Source organism: Trachypithecus francoisi, unplaced genomic scaffold (assembly GCF_009764315.1).
Source record: "Trachypithecus francoisi isolate TF-2019V2 unplaced genomic scaffold, Tfra_2.0 Lachesis_group4, whole genome shotgun sequence".
In the NCBI taxonomy this organism is placed as follows: Eukaryota; Metazoa; Chordata; class Mammalia; order Primates; family Cercopithecidae; genus Trachypithecus; species Trachypithecus francoisi.
Window position 1 is genome coordinate 105385137 of NW_022681469.1, and position 19545 is coordinate 105404681.

Here is a 19545-nt window from a genome sequence, read left to right on the forward strand (position 1 = left end):
GACCCATCATTTTGCTGTATTCAGGAGACCCATCTCACGTGCAGAGACACACATAGGCTCAAAATAAAGGGATGGAGGAAGATCTACCAAGCAAATGGAAAATGAAAAACAGCAGGGGTTGCAATCCTAGTCTCTGATAAAACAGACATTAAACCACAAAGATCAAAAGAGACAAAGAAGGTCATTACATAATGATAAAGGGATCAATTCAACAGGAAGAGTTAACTATCCTAAATACATATGCACCCAATACAGGAGCATCCAGATTCATAAAACAAGGCCCTAGAGACTTACAAAGAGACTTAGACTCCCACACAATAATAATGGGAGAATTTAACACCCCACTGTCAACATTGGACAGATCAATGAGACAGAAAGTTAATAAGGATATCCAGGAATTCAACTCAACTCTGCACCAAGCAGACCTAACAGACATCTACAGAACTCTTAACCCCAAATCAACAGAATATACATTCTTCTCAGCACCACATTGCACTTATTCCAAAATTGACCACATAGTTGGAAGTAAAGCACCCCTCAGCAAGTGTAAAAGAACAGAAATTATAACAAACTGTCTCTCAGACCACAGTGCAATCAAACAAGAACTCAGGATTAAGAAACTCAATCAAAACCACTCGACTACATGGAAACTGAACAACTTGCTCTTGAATGACTACTGGGTACATAATGAAATGAAGGCAGAAATAAAGATGTTCTTTGAAACCAATGAGAACAAAGATACAACATACCAGAATCTCTGGGACACATTTAAAGCAGTGTGTAGAGGGAAATTTATAGCACTAAATTCTCACAAGAGAAAGCAGGAAAGATCTAAAATTGACACCCTAATATCGCAATGAAAAGAACTAGAGAAGCAAGAGCAAACACATTCAAAAGCCAGCAGAAGGCAAGAAATAACTAAGATCAGAGCAGAACTGAAGGAGAGACACAAAAAACCCTTCAAAAAATCAATGAATCCAGAATCTGGTTTTTCAAAAAGATCAACAAAATTGATAGACCGCTAGCAAGACTAATAAAGAAGAAAAGAGAGAAGAATCAAATAGATGCAATAAAAAATGATAAAGGGGATATCACCACTGACCCCACAGAAATACAAACTACCATCAGAGAATACTATAAACACCTCTATGCAAATAAACTAGAGAACTTAGAAGAAATGAATAAATTCCTGGACACATACACTCTCCCAAGACTAAACCAGGAAGAGGTTGAATCCCTGAAGAGACCAGTAGCAGGCTCTGAAATTAAGGCAATAATTAATAGCCTACTAACCAAAAAAAGTCCAGGACCAGACAGATTCACATCTGAATTCTACCAGAGGTACAAAGAGGCGCTGGTACCATTCCTTCTGAAACTATTCCAATCAATAGAAAAAGAGAGAATCCTCCCTAACTCATTTTATGAGGCCAACATCATCCTGATACCAAAGCCTGGCAGAGACACACCAAAACAAGAGAATTTTAGACCAATATCCCTGATGAACATCCATGCAAAAATCCTCAATAAAATACTGGCAAATCGAATCCAGCAGCACATTGAAAACCTTATCCACCATGATCAGGTGGGCTTCATCCCTGGGATGCAAGGCTGGTTCAACATATGCAAATCAATAAATGTAATCCAGCATATAAACAGAACCAAAGACAAAAACCACATGATTATCTCAATAGATGCAGAAAAGGCCTTTGACACAATTTAACAACACTTCATGCTAAAAACTCTCAATAAATTCAGTACTGATGGAACATATCTCAAAATAATAAGAGCTATTTATGACAAACCCACAGCCAGTATCATACTGAATGAGCAAAAACTGGAAGCATTCCCCTTAAAAACTGGCACAAGACAGGGATGCCCTCTCTCACCACTCCTATTCAACATAGTGTTGGAAGTTCTGGCCATGGCAATCAGGCAAGAGAAAGAAATAAAGCGTATTCGATTAGGAAAAGAAGAAGTCAAATTGTCCCTGTTTGCAGATGACATGATTGTATATTTAGAAAACCCCATCGTCTCAGCCCAAAGTCTCCTCAAACTGATAAGCAACTTTAGCAAACTCTCAGGATACAAAATTAATGTGCAAAAATCACAAGCATTCCTATACACCAATAACAGACAAACAGAGAGCCAAATCATGAATGAACTCTCATTCACAATTGCTTCAAAGAGAATAAAATACCTAGGACTCCAACTTACAAGGGATGTGAAGGACCTCTTCAAAGAGAACTACAAACTGCTGCTAAATGAAATAAAGGAGGACACAAACAAATGGAAGACCATTCCATGCTCATGAACAGGAAGAATCAATATCATGAAAATGGCCATACTGCCCAAGGTAATTTATAGATTCAATGCCATCCCCACTAAGCTACCAATGACTTTCTTCACAGAATTGGAAAAAACTACTTTAAAGTTCATATGGAACCAAAAAAGAGCCCGCATTGCCAAGAAAATCCTGAGTCAAAAGAACAAAGCTGGAGGCATCACGCTACCTAACTTCAAACTATACTGCAAAGCTACAGTAACCAAAACAGCATAGTACTGGTACGAAAAGAGAGCTATAGAACAATGGAACAGAACAGAGCCCTCAGAAATAATACCACACATCTACAACCATCTGATCTTTGACAAACCTGACAAAAACAAGAAATGAGGAAAGGATTCCCTATTTAATAAATGCTACTGGGAAAACTGGCTAGCCATAAATAAAAAGCTGAAACTGGATCCCTTCCTTACTCCTTACACAAAAATTAATTCAAGATGGATTAGAGACTTAAAAGTTAGACCTAAAACCATAAAAACCCTAGAAGAAAACCTAGGCGATACCATTCAGGACATAGGCATAGGCAAGGACTTCATGTCTAAAACACCAAAAGCAATGGCAACAAAAGCCAAAATAGACAAATGGGATCTAATTAAACTAAACAGCTTCTGCACAGCAAAAGAAACTACCATCAGAGTGAACAGGCAACCTACAGAATGGGAGAAAATTTTGGCAATCTACTCATCTGACAAAGGGCTAATATCCAGAACCTACAAAGAACTCAAACAGATTTACAAGAAAAAAAACAAACAACCATCAAAAAATGGGCAAAGGATAAGAACAGATACTTCTCAAAAGAAGACATTTATGCAGCCAACAGACACATGAAAAAAGGCTCATCATCACTAGCCATCAGAGAAATGCAAATCAAAACCACAATAAGATACCATCTCACACCAGTTAGAATGGCAATCATTAAAAAGTCAGGAAACAACAGGTGTTGGAGAGGATGTGGAGAAATAGGAACACTTTTACACTGTTGGTGGGATTGTAAACTAGTTCAACCACTGTGGAAGACAGTGTGGTGATTCCTCAAGGATGTAGAACTAGAAACACCATTTGACCCAGCCATCCTATTACTGGGTATATCCCCAAAGGATTATAAATCATGCTGCTATAAAGACACATGCACACGTATGTTTACTGCAGCACTATTCACAATAGCAAAGACTTGGAACCAACCCAAATGTCCATCCATGACAGACTGGATTAAGAAAATGTGGCATATATACACCATGGAATACTATGCAGCCATAAAAAAGGATGAGTCCATGTCCTTTGTAGGGACATGGATACAGCTGGAAACCATCATTCTCAGCAAACTATCACAAGAACAGAAAACCAAACACCGCATGTTCTCACTCATAGGTGGTAACTGAACAATGAGATCACTTGGACACAGTAAGGGGAACATCACACACTGGGGCCTGATGGGGTGGGGGGAGGGGGGAGGGATAGCATTATGAGATATACCTAATATAAATGATGAGTTAATGGGTGCAGCACACCAACATGGCACATGTATACATATGTAACAAACCTACACGTTGTGCACATGTACCCTAGAACATAAAGTATAATAAAGAAAATCATATCAAGTGTGAAATAAAGAAAATTATATAGAGGGAGAACAGAATCTATAAATATGCATGTTTGTGTACATACATCCATATACATTCATATGTGTGTGCATGAAGTAATTTTATTCTCCTAAAGCAATGCCTCTGCCTTCCACCCTCACTGTACTTGTCCTAGTCCTGTGATGTCCCTGGAACTGAGCACCTGATTTCCTTTTCTGCCTCCCACATGAACAGGGAATAGAAATGGAAACTACACGCTGTGGTTACTGTTGTGAAAATCTATGTTCCCCACAGGCTAGTTTGACATCTTACATTCCAGTTCCCATTGTAAAAAAAAAAAAGCAAGCAACAAACAAAAACTACAAAAGAAAAAATGAATATTTGAAAGTCTAGAGCCACAGAGGTTCCAGATTCACCCACCACCCACAGTGACCTCCGCCGCCCTCCAGACCTGAGGGGAGTTGTGCCTGAACAGCCTGCCTCTTCACCATCCATGAAAAGAGGTGACCTTAAACTTCAGTAGATTTTACTCTGTTCAAAAGGAACCAGGTCAACATTCAAAGGTGGTGGTTTGACAACTCTAAGCTTTGGCCAGAAAGTATTGGAAACACTTAACGTGCAGTGGATGAAGCAGCCTGGCCCCACTGCACACAACACACTCGTGGGGACTCAAAGGAGAATACTCAAGGTCCACTGAGTGGAAGTGAGGACAGACCCAGAAACACAGGGGGGAGGGGGTTCAAACCAGGAAGGCTCAGGCCCTGACCTCCTCCTAGTCCCTGCGCCTCCAGAACTTGAAGTTTTTTCTGACCCGGAAGTGGATTTCACTGATGGAAAAGAAGTTCAGTATTTCTGGTCCAGCCCAGTAAGCTGCTCCCATCGCCCAGCCTTCCACAACCCTGCAGACGTCACAATCCCTACTCCCACTAACCTGACAAGGGAGCTATGCATTGCCTGGAGACGGTCCTTGGCCTGCAACCCCGTGATGGGGTCCGGGGTCTGCGTCCATTTCTGGTTAAAATTGCTCTAAGGCTGGTCGCTGTCTTGGCCTTCCCTGCTTCCTCTCTGTTCACTTCTCCCCTCCTCACCCCATATGAAGCTTTTACTCAGGAGATGGATTATCGCCCCTCTTGGAACATCAAGGACACCACCAGGACACCACACTGTCTCCTTGACCCTGGGATTCTGCAGACCTCAGTCTTCTCCTGAGGTCCCCTCACTCCCTACCTCATTTTTTCCATCCTTCTGGGGCCTGGGTCTGCTACACCTCAGACTTCCTCTTCACAGTCACATACAGAGGCAGCCCCCTTCATCCTTGGGCTCTGACCACAGTTCACCTGCTGCAGGGCACTCAGTGGCTTTCAGTAGTTCATCCAGACATCCAGTTGGAAGTGGGATTTCCTGGAAGGAAAGCAGGACCCCAGAATTACACTGAATTCTAACACAAGAGCCCAGATTCCCCTTTCTGATGGGACATTAAGCTGCAAACACTACATAGGCACTTAATGCTCAGCTGCCCTTTTAACAGCTGGTCCAGTTGTATCCCTCCTCCTTGGAATATGTCAGAAAATATATTTCCACCTAGAGTTGTTTAAACGCATCATCCTATGTGATTCCAGACCATCAAGGGGTGCAATGGGTCCTCACCAGAACTTCCACTCTTCTTGGAAGACTTAGAAAATCCTGAGGCTGCTCAGAGGATCAGATTCCCATTTCTGTGTTTCAGAAAAACTTCAGTCTTCCCCGGACGAGTGAAGAGACGGAAAATGTCTAGTCTCTGGCACATCTTTTGCAAGCAATGGTGGCTCCCAGGAATCAAAACTATCAATGAATATACTTTTGAGACTCTGGTCAAAAGAAGAGTCATTCTGCAATTTCAGGTAGGATGGAGTGGTTCTGTGGCTCCTGAGGTGATTTTGAAAAGATCTTGACTCTCACAAGGACCATGGAGGACATTTCTGGCATTTCCAGACCGGGAGGAGTGACTGATGGACCTCCAGTGTGACTAGGAAAACTTTCTGTTGGACAGCTTTGCTTTGGCTTTCAGGCCTTCACATAGGTTGCTTAGATCATAGAAGTGCTTCTGCATTTCCGCATAGGCTCAGGATGCCTTCTCAAGTCGTCCCTGCAATTATGAGACAGTTTCTGTCTCCATAGGTCACTTAGAATAACACAAGAGGCTTCACCTTCAAAGGGACACCAGACAATATAGCCACAGTTCAGCCAAGATTACCTGTGTTTACATACCTGTAAAGTAACACTCCTAGTTACCTCCATTAACTTGGACATCTTTCATGAATAGAGAAACTCTAGTGATTGTCATGTAACAGCTGCCACAAAAATTAACCAACAAAAATAAATGATAAATGAAAAATAATTAATAATTATAATAATGAATGCAATGACCTAAATAGTAAGAAATTTAATACTGGTGAAAATATGAACATAAAGATACAAAAATCAATGTGGAGATTCTCCTAAATATATGAAAAGTTCACAAATTGGGTCCTCGTGTAATTTGGAGTCAGAGTCAAAGAATTTCACTATGAAATGTGTTCCATGATGGCAAACATGAGAAACAGGAGGTGAAAGGAAAGCAAGTCACACGAGAGCGTGGGCTAATAAGACCACTTGTGTGCAAACCTCTTTAGTCAAGGACTGCCAGCCAGAGGTGAAGGGAGTTTGGCTTGTGTCTTACCTACCACTGGTAAAAAGCTTTCAGTAGTGCAACCAGATGGCTGGTTTGGCCTGGCTCCCTGCAAAGAAGACATGTATCTAATCCCCACCAGCCTATCAGTCCTGGAACTCAGAATCCTACATGCAGTAAACATGAAGCTCCAACTCCATAGCTGACTTCACCTCCTTACTGTCCTTCTGCCATCTGGTGTTTCAGGTGCTCTCCAGATCTGGACTTCTTGGCTCCCCTACCTTTACCAAGTGAAGTCAGGATGTATCATTCTCAGTGTTCTCCTGCCAGTCCAAGGTGAAACTCACCAATACAGGCATACCCTGGATGGACTTCCTTGGAATATTTAGAAAACAATGAGCTTGCTCGGGGGTGGTGTGAGCTCTAGGAGTAGAGTGACAGTCTCCCATGGAAACCTGAGAGGACTTAGAATATTCCCAGAGGCCTAAGCAGTCCAATCTGCCCTGGAAACATCAGGAATGATATACTTGGTCTTCCTGAGGTTCCAAACTTTTTCTAAATAAACTCAGAGGTTACAGAACCATTTTTTTCTCGGGAACTGAAGTGGAGTTATTTGCCTTCTGCCAGTATCTCACTTTTTTTATTTTCTAAGTTAGCTTTTGAGCCCAGAAGTAGATATTCCTTGTATGTGATTTACACAGCGAGCTTCCTAGAATGCCCATGCATCTGGATACTTTCTGCATTCACTCAGGTATTCACAAAATGCTGCAGTTCTACTGAAAATCTATGAGATGACTATTTGATCACCTGAGCAACTTTAGAATGTATCTTCTATGGAAGCCCTGGAGCCTCCCTTCTGGTATTTCATCCATTGCTGGTACTGAGTACCCAGGGTGAAACCCTCCATCAGACATTGTCAGCAATGCCAGTATGGAGATCGCACTTATGTGATGGGGCTCAAGAATCAGATGGTAGAAGACCAGCCAGGAGTTGAAGTCTCAGTAGGCTTGGGGGCTTAATGTTCGATGCACACCAGACTTCTAAGACTTAGGAAGCGGGTGTGGATCTGTCTGCCTAGTGCTTCTCATCTACAGCCTGGACCAGCCATTTCTTGGGGTGAACTACTGAAAGCTTTTGTATGACCTGTGTCAGGCAGAACTCTGGCCAGACCCTTTTCCATAGTCCATTTGTAATGTATTTCCACATGGCACAGGCATCTCCACTTTTGCCCAAGCCCTCATGTGGCTCAGAATTTATTCTCCCTACTGCCACTCTTCTTTGCCATCACAGAAGATATTTCAAGATGCAGCCCCAAGCCTCTCCCTGTAATCAATAACATGAGGGCTCATATAGGAACAATGTCACAGGCTTACAGGAATATGTTCTTAAATATCTGCTTTTTTATTATTCTCTTCATTAAAATGACATTTATATTATCACCATTATGATTGTTATTAATGTTATTATTATATGGTACAGTTCTTTATCATGGATATATTTGTGGTAGTTATTATGCAATGTTGAATAATTTTTTTATGTTCTGAAGACTGTTGAATTTGCTGAAGATGATTAAAAGACAACCTTAAAACATACATACCACAGCATCCCCAAGACTCCTACTGTACTACCTGGTGTCCTGTAGAAGAATGGGCTTCCCGAGTTATTCTTTTATTTTTTGGGCAAGTACCTATTCATACCAGCATAGGAGACTGATGAAGTGCACCCTGATCTTGCCATGGGCTCAGAAAGAATTCATACATATGCTTTATGTGCTAGCAACTCTGTGTGTAGGCCTGTGAGCCCTAGAATGCACTTTCTTTCACCAACTAGTCCACCTAAAAGTTTTCTAAGTCAAATTCCCCCTCCATGCTTGGATAGGTCATGAATGGCTTTCTGTAACCCACCTAAGATGAAGGGATACTGCTAAACCAGGTTTGTGGCCAAGAAACTTTTACCTGGAGTGGCAGGAGAGGGACTACCTGTTCACCAGAAGACTCATTTTCTGAGATGAGTCTTTCTGAGAAGACTCATGCAACATTTTCTTTTTCTTCTTTTCTTTTTTTTTTTTTTTTTTTTTTTTTTTTTTGTGATAGAGTCTTGCACTGTCGCCCAGGCTGGAGTCCAGTGGCACAATCTTGACTCACTGCAACCTCTGACTCCCAGGTTCAAGCCATTCTCCCGCCTCAGCCTCCTGAGTAGCTTGGTTACAGGTGCATGCCACCACACCCGCCTAATTTTTGTATTTTTAGTAGAGACGGGGTTTCAGGCTGGTCTCAAACTCCTGACCTCAAGATCTGCCCGCCTCGGCCTCCCAAAGTGCTGGTATTACAGGCATGAGCCACCGCGCCCAGCCTCTGCAACATTTTCTAAGTCAGTACAGTAGTTCTTTGAACCACCTTTTCAGTCAAAGAACTAACGAAAAAGTCCTCCAAGAACTTGTGACCTTCTGGAAATTGTCTAAATCTCTACAGGTGTCCAGAGTCATCCAGAGCTGTATTGCAAACCACTGACTGGGTTCCACCACTATCAAAGCAAACGCAAAATATGCCATGCCCACCAAAAAAAAAAAAAATCCAGAAGCCATGGTATTTAGCTCTTTCCATCTTTCTTGCCTCCTGCAGGTGGGAGAGTACTGAGTATGATGCTCTCCTACAGCCTCTGGAGGACATGCCAGTGCCTAGAGATACAGTAGAGAGGGGCCATGAAAGAGCAGATGACAGCCAGGTGGCTGGGAATGACACTGTCCTGGGGTTTATTACTTGTCATGAACTCTGCCACTGGGCAACATGTACGGGTCTGGACCTGTGCCTTCTCTGGATCCCTGCCCCATCAGCCAGCTATCTCATCTCCTGAAAGCTGGTAGGTGTTGGTCAGCATGGTGTTGCAGGACCAGGGTTATATTAACATTCACTCTTAGGCTGAAACACCAGAAGTTAACACAGGAGTCCCCAGGTGTGCACATGCCAACCTCCAGATTGTTTTTCTTCTCATTCTAGATATTCATCCTTGCTTTCTGGGACTTGAAATAACCCTACACCGCCAAATATTTATGCCTATTATCCACTTAGGGAAAACTTGTATGTCCCAAGTCCATAGGGTTAGTATTATTATCAGTATTATAACCACCAGTACCAGTATCATGATGATCATCATTCCTGTTAATATTCATCAATTTTTTTTACTACCATTGTTAACATGGATTTTTCATTATTGTACAGCAAGGAATATAGTTTATCCATTCACAAATGGTGTTCAGTTACTAAAGATGACTACAAGGCATGCTCTGCAGACATATACACACACAGCTGTCCTAGAGACCCAGCTTTGCCACCAATTGCTCTTTCATAAGATGAGCTCCCCCAATACCCACCAGATTTTCAGGACTCGACCTAAGCTGGTTGGGCTAGACATGGAAAAGTACCTGGAAAAATTTTAAAGACTCTTCAGAGGCCCAGTAATAGCTTTTGGCAGCTTCCAAGACCAGGCAGGGTTTCTTGGCCATTCAGAGCCATACAAATATTCTAAGTAAACTCAAGGAACCAGAAACCCCACTTGCAGTCATGAAATACCAGTGAATGGCCTCTGTCAGTCTCTTCAAGTTTTTCAAAGATAACTGCCTGGAAAGGCTGGCCAGGAAGTCACCCAAGCCCATCCCTCTGCAAGATGTTCTATGTCAGCCAGGGACCCAGTGAATTGCCATTGCACAGAAGGGAGGAACAGAGACAGCATGCCTGAGCTTCTGGAAACATTCTAAGTGTCCTTGTTGGTCCAGAAAAGACTGGTGCTGCCATACGAGGCACAGATATGGCAACCTAGCCACTCTAGGAACCACAGAAGGTTTAGGGCTCCCAGGAAGTCCAGGAAGGGCAAACATGGCCTTTTAGAGCCATCAGATTTTATTCTAAGTCTACGTGGGAGACAGTGCACTTGGCTTCATAAAAACACCAGTGGAGGTGCTATCACTTGCCCCAGTATCCGGTCTTTTCCACCTCATCTCAGAGCCAGGCAGCCACCATTTCCCAAAGCTGCTGTGCAATGAAAGGGGAATATTCTAGGTGCTCTCCTGTGCCCACAAAATTCTGTGGCTGCACTGAAATGCAGGAGTTGTCCACCGGAATGCTCTTCAGGAATCTGACAACGCTAGTCAAGATTAAAGAAGTTCAATTCAAAGTCACACAAAACCAATCACACACACACACAAAAATGCATAGTGAGACAAAATGATGAACACATCTGCTAATAATCATGAATGACAATAACAACAATGATGATCTTAGTGATAATGCCACCAACACTGTTAATGGCAATAACAATAAACCTGAGGTAATGGGTGTTAGGGTCCCGATTCACCGATGTGAAGGATGGCGCCAATTTCTGGCCTTACAGAAATAAAGGAAAAGTAAACACCTGAAAGAGGAGGAGGTGAACCTGGAGCTCCCGCCGGCCTCTGGGCGCTCCTTGGTGGAAGGAGAGGGACTTGGTCCTGAGCCTGCCCAGGATCCACCCGCACCAGCACCCGGGAGTCCCAGTCCCTGGATGGGCTCAGTCCCACCCAGGCCAGACGCCCCGGAGCCTCGGAGCCCGGGTCCTCCAGCCCTCGCTGCCGCCGCTCCTCGCGGAGCCCGGGCCCCCCACGCCACCTCAGCCTCAGCGCGGCTCTGCGAGGGCAGCGCCAAGGATGCTCCGGGCCCAGCGGGGGCATCCGGCCCCAACGGGATACTGACGCCCTGAGGGCGCGGAATAGCGCGGCCTGCGCAGGGCCCGCCATCTTGGGCCTTGCAAAAAGAGCAGCCTCTTCAATGCCCCCACCCGGAACCTCCCCGGAGGCCCCAGCCCCAAAGCCAGGGCGGCGGCGCCTCCCTAACCTGGGTAAAGAAAACTCAGGTCCTCCGTGGAGACCCGGCTCGCCGCGGGAAGCAGACCGCGCATGCGCCCTGCATGGCCTGCCCGATGGGTTTCATTGCCCTCTGCCGGCCATGAGGTGGCAGCACAGGACGTTTGGCCTTTACTGCTTAGCGGTGGCCCTGAGTCTGAATCACTCAAATTCAGGTGTGGATTATTCAGTACCTTTCTTTTGGAAGATCAAATGGAAATTGAGTACGATATCTTGTGCTTGAATTAAAGAAGATGGGAATAAAGAAACAAATTCAAAAGTTAGTATACAAAAGTCGATCGATTCCCTCTATGTGAAGGGAAGAAGAGCTTGAATAAGAGAAGCATTCTGTGTTATGCTTTAATGCTGGAGATCTGCCACCATGCATTGGTCAAATCCTGTAGAATTTCACAGCACAAATAGTATAACTTAATGTGGCTCAGGGCTACATATAATGTCAGCCACAGTTTGAGGATAAATTACATATTTAATTAAATAGAGTAAACAATAAATAATGCTATCAGTTCTGCCTGGACACAATCCTTGCCTCTCCAACCAGTTTGCCAAGGGCTCGAATTTCTTGCTCGTTATCCTCACACTTGACATAAACCCTGGCTGCAGAGTAAAATCAATCACTTGTGGAGGTTTTTAATATAATGATGTGTCAATTTCAACCATGGATAAGGCCATTTAGCCTTAGTAAGGCCTATCGTATTAAGATTGTGCCTGTTTTGCAAAATTTCAAGTCATCATTCCACTTGTTATTCAGGAAACATGTTCTCTTGAGATTTAGGTTCAGTACTGAGGCTCCTTGATGGACAATACATTTTCCAATTCTGAGGACAAGTCAGAGGAGGCCCCCTCTGTGAGAACTTTCATTTTGCTTCTGGAAAAGTACATTGAATCAAATATAGGAAAGGCTTGCATGGTGTCTGACAGGTTCAGCTGTTTTCTCATGCTGGTGTTTTATCTTCTGGACAGAAGTAAAAGGAGCACAGCTGTGTCTGTCTCTGTGTAATAACTCAGGACTTACCTGAATAAACTCTGGGGTGCCATGAGATGAACTGCTACCTCCACTTAGAGAGGCTTCAGGGACAAAATTTCAAGAGATTTCTGAGGGATAGAAGAGCAGGGCTGCCTTATTCTCTGATCCCAGGTAACTACTCAGAGATAGAGGCAAGGGCTGGGGACACCCAAATGCATATACTAGGTGTCTTTGATTCAGCCTCCATTTCCTTGCTAAATCTATGCAATGACACACTGAGAAATCTGGCAAGTGGGGCTGAAGATCCCTGATGTGTCAGTTCCAGGGTTGGATGGAAACAACTGGTTTTAGTGGACATTGAAGTAAAGGGAGGTGAGCTGTGAGGAAAGAGCTGTTGAAGACTGGGCAGACTCAGAAGTTGGGGTAGAATCTCGACCCATAAGCCAAGGAGTGCAGATGCAAATCGATTTGTTAGGGCTGCATAAATGAAAGAAGGACTTTGCCAACACAGTAAGTTTTTTCAACAACCGACTGTATTCTTTCAATATTTGTAAGTATTGATCTTTTGGAAATGTTTAATGAGATTTCTTATATAATTCTGCATTCAATTTATGCCCAGGTCACTTTGCTATTATACATTTATGTGCTGCATTTTTATGAATAGATATTTTCTCAAATTTCTGAATTATTTTGCTAAACTATGTGTTAAGAGTTTTTTCTAGAGGTCCACCTTCTTGACTCACTTTTCTGATGAGAAATCTATCAGGTTTCTCCACAGTGATTTTCAAGTTTGATAGTTCCTCAATGTGAGAAACTTAATGTCAACTAAGAAATGAATTACCACTAAAGAATCTTCTCCTTTCAAGATGCTAACCGTGTTTTGTCCAGTGTGAAATCTCAATGTGCCACAAGTGTTACTCTGTGAACAAAGGATTTCTCAGGATTTTTCAAGGCATAACTTCTCCAGTAAGAAGTGTTTGGTATTCCAAGAGAATTCATTGCCCTTGGAAAGGCTTTCCCTTCTTATTTAGCTTATAAAGGATTTCCTCTCTTATTTTCCATTTTAGCAGCATTTTATCACTGTGTTTTCTTGTGCACATCAAGCCTAGTGCTTGGCTGAATGTTTATTCACAGAAAATACAAATAAAGGGTTCATCCAAGTAAAGTTTTCTTACATTATTTGACAACAAATTGCACTTAAAAACATTTTCACACTGAACGCAGAGCTAGAGATTCTCTACCTGAAAGTCCCACACGTTTTAAGTTATTAAAACTGTTGCTGAAGACTTTTAGTTTATTATGTTGACAGTTTCAGCTCTCTCGTGTCATTTATGATCAGATCACTAACAAGTCTTTGGTACACACATGTCGTACAATTTCCCTTCCATATGAATTTATTGATGTGGGCTGAAGAATAAAGGTAACTGAAGTAATGTCCATGTTGATTACAGTAATTCTTCAAAATGTGAGTCCTTTGGCATGTTTAGATGTTACAACTACAGCTGAAGTCTCTTCCATATTCCTTACATTCGTCATTCCTAACACCATGTCATCTAAAGTCAGAATATGTTCTGAAGACATTTATGATTTTCTCTCCAGGGTGAATTTTCTGATGTTATTTAAGATTAGTACATTGATTGAAGGCTTTCCACATAAATGGCATTCATAGGGCTTTTCTCCAGTGCATGTCTCTCATATCATCTAAGGTCAGAAGATAGACTGAAGGCTTTCCCACATAGAAGATAAGCATGTGGTTTCTCTTCAGTGTGAATTCTTTTGTGTCCTCTAAAGCCAGAGCTTTGACTAAAGACTTCCCACTTTTATCACATTCATAATGCTTATATCCAAGGTGAGTTCTCTCATGTCTTCGAAGGTTAAAGGATTGAATAAAGCCTTTCCCACACTGATGACACTTATACGGTCTCTCTCCCATGTGAGTTTTCTCATGTCTTCTAAGGTGAGAACACTGAGTGAAGGATTTTCCACATAGATGACATGCATATGGCCTCTCTCCAGTGTGAGTCATCTTGTGCCGTCTAAGGTGAAAGCAATTAGTATAGGCCTTTTCACATATATTACATTGATATGATTTACCTTTAATATGAATTTGTCTATGTGGTTTAGGGGATAACTGATTACTAAGGGATTTTCCACACTGTTTGCTGATGTAGGGTTTCTTTCCACTCTGAGTTAACAAACACTGAGTCATTGTGGAACTGTGAGTGCAATCCTCTCCCAAATTATTACATTCAAAGGGATGCTCCAGAATGAGAGAGTTCTCCTTTAGGGACAAAGATTAAAAGCTCTTAATGATTTACCAACATACATCTATACATTCATTTCACCACCTTTGAATCCTAGACCAACCATTCAGTGATAGAGTCCAGTTGAAATCTTTCCAATGTTACTTGTGTGAAAGGAAATTAAATTTTGGCACCCCAAGCTCATTTAGCCAAAGGGAAAAATCAAGCTGGGAACAGGGTCACACAAACCTGCCTCCCCCTTCTGGTTCCTAAATAATATGGCTACAAGATGAAAAGCTACATGCCTCCCCCATATTTTGCCCACAAGGAAATTCCTCATGAGCTGTTAAAATTACACCATGGCAATGCAAACTGATAGCTTGTCTTTACGAGTGCAGTCATTCCCAGTTCACCAGACACAAATGCATATCCAATTGTTTCCCTGCCCCATTTTGCCTATGTTGTCTTATATAAAATGCAGCTTTCCTGCATTATTCCTCTATCTCATTTGTTTATGTCATCTCGTGTAAGAAAAATCCAGATTCACTGAGCCAGAAAGATGCATGAATGACTATTTTTTTCTACCCACCTTTTACATGAAAATTGTGTACTTCTCAATATCCCACCCTTTCCCCCTTTAAATTTAGAGAAAATCATCTTTGGAGAAAGGTATACACTTGTCCCCCAGGTGCATGTCCTTAACTCTGGCAAATAAATCTCCTAAAATGATTGAGATTTCTCTCATTATTTTTCTCGATTGACACTTGCATACACATTATCTCCTGCAGACACAGATATCTTCTCTTTTGTAAGATCCCAGTTGCAGAGTTATTCCATTAATTGTGATGATATCAATATCTTTCAAAGTCTGAGCATGAAAATGTATATGCACTTGTTCTATTTTAAAGATCTCATGTTATGGTTTAGAACACAGGTCACTTTATTCACTGAATTCAAAGTATCAAATTTTTTTCTTAGAAAGCACTTAATGCCAGCCTAATTACACTCAGGTGACTGTGTGTCATTACTAACTTAACCCATTACCAGGTCTTTAACTTAGATGGCTAGTGTACACAACTATAAAACTCACTACTGTCATACCGGTGGATGCATCTTTTCTGATAGGATACATGGATATCGTGTGTTTTTTCTTAAGGACACTTTCTTGTATGAAATAATTGAAAAATAAATTGTTACCTTGGAGTTATGGTAATAAATTGTTTGAAAAATTCCAAGGCCCATTTACTTTTTTCAAAAATTGACACTTAGATGTGGCAAATGTGTCAAATGAAGAAAATGCTTCAATAGATGAAACAGATTGTACAGTGTCAGCAATTAGAAAAGAGTTTTAAAATTAAAATGTGAAAAGAGTTAAAATGGAGATGAGATATCAGGCAGGTAAATAGAGGGATGGTCTTCACAGGGGTATTGGGCAAAGAGTCAGCATGTGACAGTTTAACCCCAACAAGTACATGAATTATCCTTTTCCCGAAAGTAAAAGAAAAGGCAAGAGGACACAAGAGTAGCATCTGACATATGAACAAAATGATAATAACATCTAAGGAATTCTGCTACAGTAGTTTAACCTACATTTTAGAAATTACCACTCATTTAATAAAACCACTAATTAATATTTGACTGATATTATTCATTGACAAAGCACCTCCTTCCATTAGAGCACAGGACCCGGTTGCTTACCCAGATTCTGGCCTTGGAGAAATTCTCTTCCTTCCCGCCAGAGCTCTTTTCCTTGCTCCAGCTGCAAAATTATACAGGATTTGCTTGTCTGGTACCCTGTTAGTGGAAACAGTACATATGTTTTGAGTTCACTGTCAATAAATGTGCATTATCACCAACTGTAAGGCAGGCTATCAAGGAAGAATGAAAACAGTGAAGGTCAGCTCAGGCCACAAGACCTAGAACACAGAAAACTCCCCAGGATTTTTCTGACCCAACGTGAGACTAGAAAATAAATCCAAATGAAAGGTCCATCAGGAAAAGAAAATTCAAAACAGTCAGGACCTATGAATGCTGAGTCCATGCCTAAGTTCCAAGACACAATGCATAATACACAGTCTTTTCAGAAAGAAAGAGATTAATTAAATCTCTGCACAATATGTTTGTTATTATTCTCATGCAGAACAAAAAAAATTTGATTTACAAAAATAATTGGTGTTCTATACAGAAAAGATATTGCTATTGTTTTCATTAATTGGTCTCAGCCTAAGCATAGCAACTAAAGCAGAAGAGTTATTTAGAAAATATTTAATTTAATATATTGGAAATATTCATTAAGTTCCAGGTCTGTTCTGAGCATTAGAGACAGAGTACCAAGGAAATAATGAAATCCTTGTCAAGATTACATTCTAATTGAGTGAAAACTAAATAAAACAAAATAAAATAAAATAAATAAAGATATTTCTTTCAGGCAGATTTAGAGAGCTCAAACTTTTTTCAGATAAGATCTATGAGAGAATCAGAGAAGAGAGTAGAGTGAGATATGGGGAAGCTGTTCCAACACTTACTAAATGAATGAGTCAATGTGTGTCTACATACATATGTGAATGTTGAGGGACTCACCGAGGGACACCAGGTGACTGACATTTTCCAGCATTACATCTCTGTACAGCTTTCTCTTGGATGTGTTCATCATGGCCCACTCTTCCTGGGTGAAGTCAATAGCTACATTTTCAAAAGTCACTTTCTTCTAAAACATCACAGACATTTTAGTTTAGACAGAGAATCCCTTTTAATGTCCAGAGGAGGAAGCCTGAGATGACATAGGTAGGAGTTGCATATGCAGAACACCCAGTGTTTTAGGTTCCAGCCAGTTCATTCTCAATACTAAGGTGGTATCTGCCTTTCAGATTCACTCACAGAGACATACCCACTCTTAATCCATTAAACTTTACTATAAAGAAATATCGCATGAGGTGTGACATAATATAGCCCAGATATCTTTCAGTAATGCTTTAATCACTTGTACATAACTGATTATAAAATTTTCACTTGAACCTTCATAAATAAAACAAATTTACCATGAAATTCAAGTAAATTACAGATTTGTCACAAGAAAAATAACCATGATTTACTACTTTTTAAACATGACCGTGATTAAATAAATTATTTCTCTAGATGAACCACAGGTTTCTCACCAATCAAATGGTTAAAAGACCTATTATGTGCTTTGAATAATCTAAAGAAGTAATAGAAAACATGTTTCCTATCTAGCAAATATTTATTAAATACAGGTCATTGGTCCCTTATTCATGAAAAAGTTAGAAAGTAATGAACCAGACTCCAGCATTCTTCAGAACTGAAGAAGTTTTACGCAGAATATAGGATTCAATTCATACATAGAGTCACTCTAATGTTATGTAATTCAGGTGTTCATGACAAGGCTTAAGGACAGTCCAGCAGCACAAGACAAGATGGCTGAGGCTGCTATACTGAGGAAGTCTTAGTTTGATGATTCCTGTGATATGAAGCCTCCTGTTCTCAACTTTCTTTGGGCAATGCAAACATCAGTTATCACTGCCTCTCTTTTAACTTTACTTTGTCACTTGCTTGTTCAAGGCTAAAAAGGCCTCTTTACTGTTTTGTTTTTTTCTAACCAGCCCTTATAAAGCATTTCCACAGAACCCTAAATTGTACTCTATCTACTACATTCCTTCTCCTGAGTGTGCAACCATAACTAAGTAATTGTATTTCTTATATGTTACTTTCAGTTACCAGAAGGTAAAAGGTTAATTATCAAAAGGTAAAACAAATGGGGATAAGAATAATATGACTTCTTTAGTTGTCCTTTTGCAAAGTTTTTAAAAGCACAAATATATTTTATCAAACTCTCCTTTTTCCTCAACACTGTGCAGCTCTTGCCCAAGGCCTGTCACATGGGATTTATTGAACTCAGCTGCTAGAACATCAGCCTCATTATTGGGCTGTGATCTTCTGCTCTTCACGCATCTCTATTGCCTGCATTCATCACAATCCTAAGTCTATTTCAGCCAACAGTACAGTTAATGGCTCAATTATTTCCCTGTGAGCTTATAGGATGGATAGAAGAAAAAGAAATACATAAATGAGACCTCTCATGTCTTTTTTTGTAAATAGCCTGAATAGGGGCGGGAATAAAGCAGTGTAATATTAGAAATTATATTGATAATTTAGGAATCTTTGATACATGATACCCAACCTAGAGTCCTCAGAAAACTTCATTGGAGGCCAGATACCTGAAAGTCTCCTGATTGCATTTGGAACACCCAGGTTGGGTGAATTTTGCATCATAAAAACAAACAAAAAAAAGAATAAAAATGAAACACCCATGCAACTGGAGAAAACTGCCCATTTGCCAGCAATATGGGTATAATTTCAGGAGAAAGAGGCATCCCCTACTCACTAGTGAATGCATTGTCAAGAACTCAGTTTCTCTCTGTCTTCTTCTGGATTTCCACTGGCAGACACTTCAGGCACTAAGAAAAGCTGAGGTTGGAGAAAGAACACGTGAGACACCAGCCTTGTACACAATTTTCAGATCAGCCTGTGATGAAAAGCCAGACCTTCACTGAAGTGTGACACCACCTGCCCCACAGCCTAACCAACAGACACACACACGCAGAGGCGTCTCCTCTTTTCCCATGGTCAAAATTAGGAAGCCTGTGACTACAGCTGCTGACAAAGAAGGAACACAGATATCTTGTGAAGGAGAACATCAAAAGCACTGAGTTTGTATGTTAATTGACACAAGTCCAGATATTCAATTCCCTCACTGATTTTAAACCACAGGGATCCCTGACTCCGCCCACACGTGGAATATGATTTCCACCTGTAGATAAACGCTGTGGGATTTCTCAGATTTCATTATCCCAGCTTTATG

At 41.1% G+C, this 19545-nt stretch overlaps 1 pseudogene; it reads right to left on the minus strand.

Moving 5' to 3' along the window:
* Nucleotides 1-14123: 14123 nt before the first annotated feature.
* Nucleotides 14124-19080, minus strand: LOC117072620 (annotated as a pseudogene).
* Nucleotides 19081-19545: the final 465 nt, after the last annotated feature.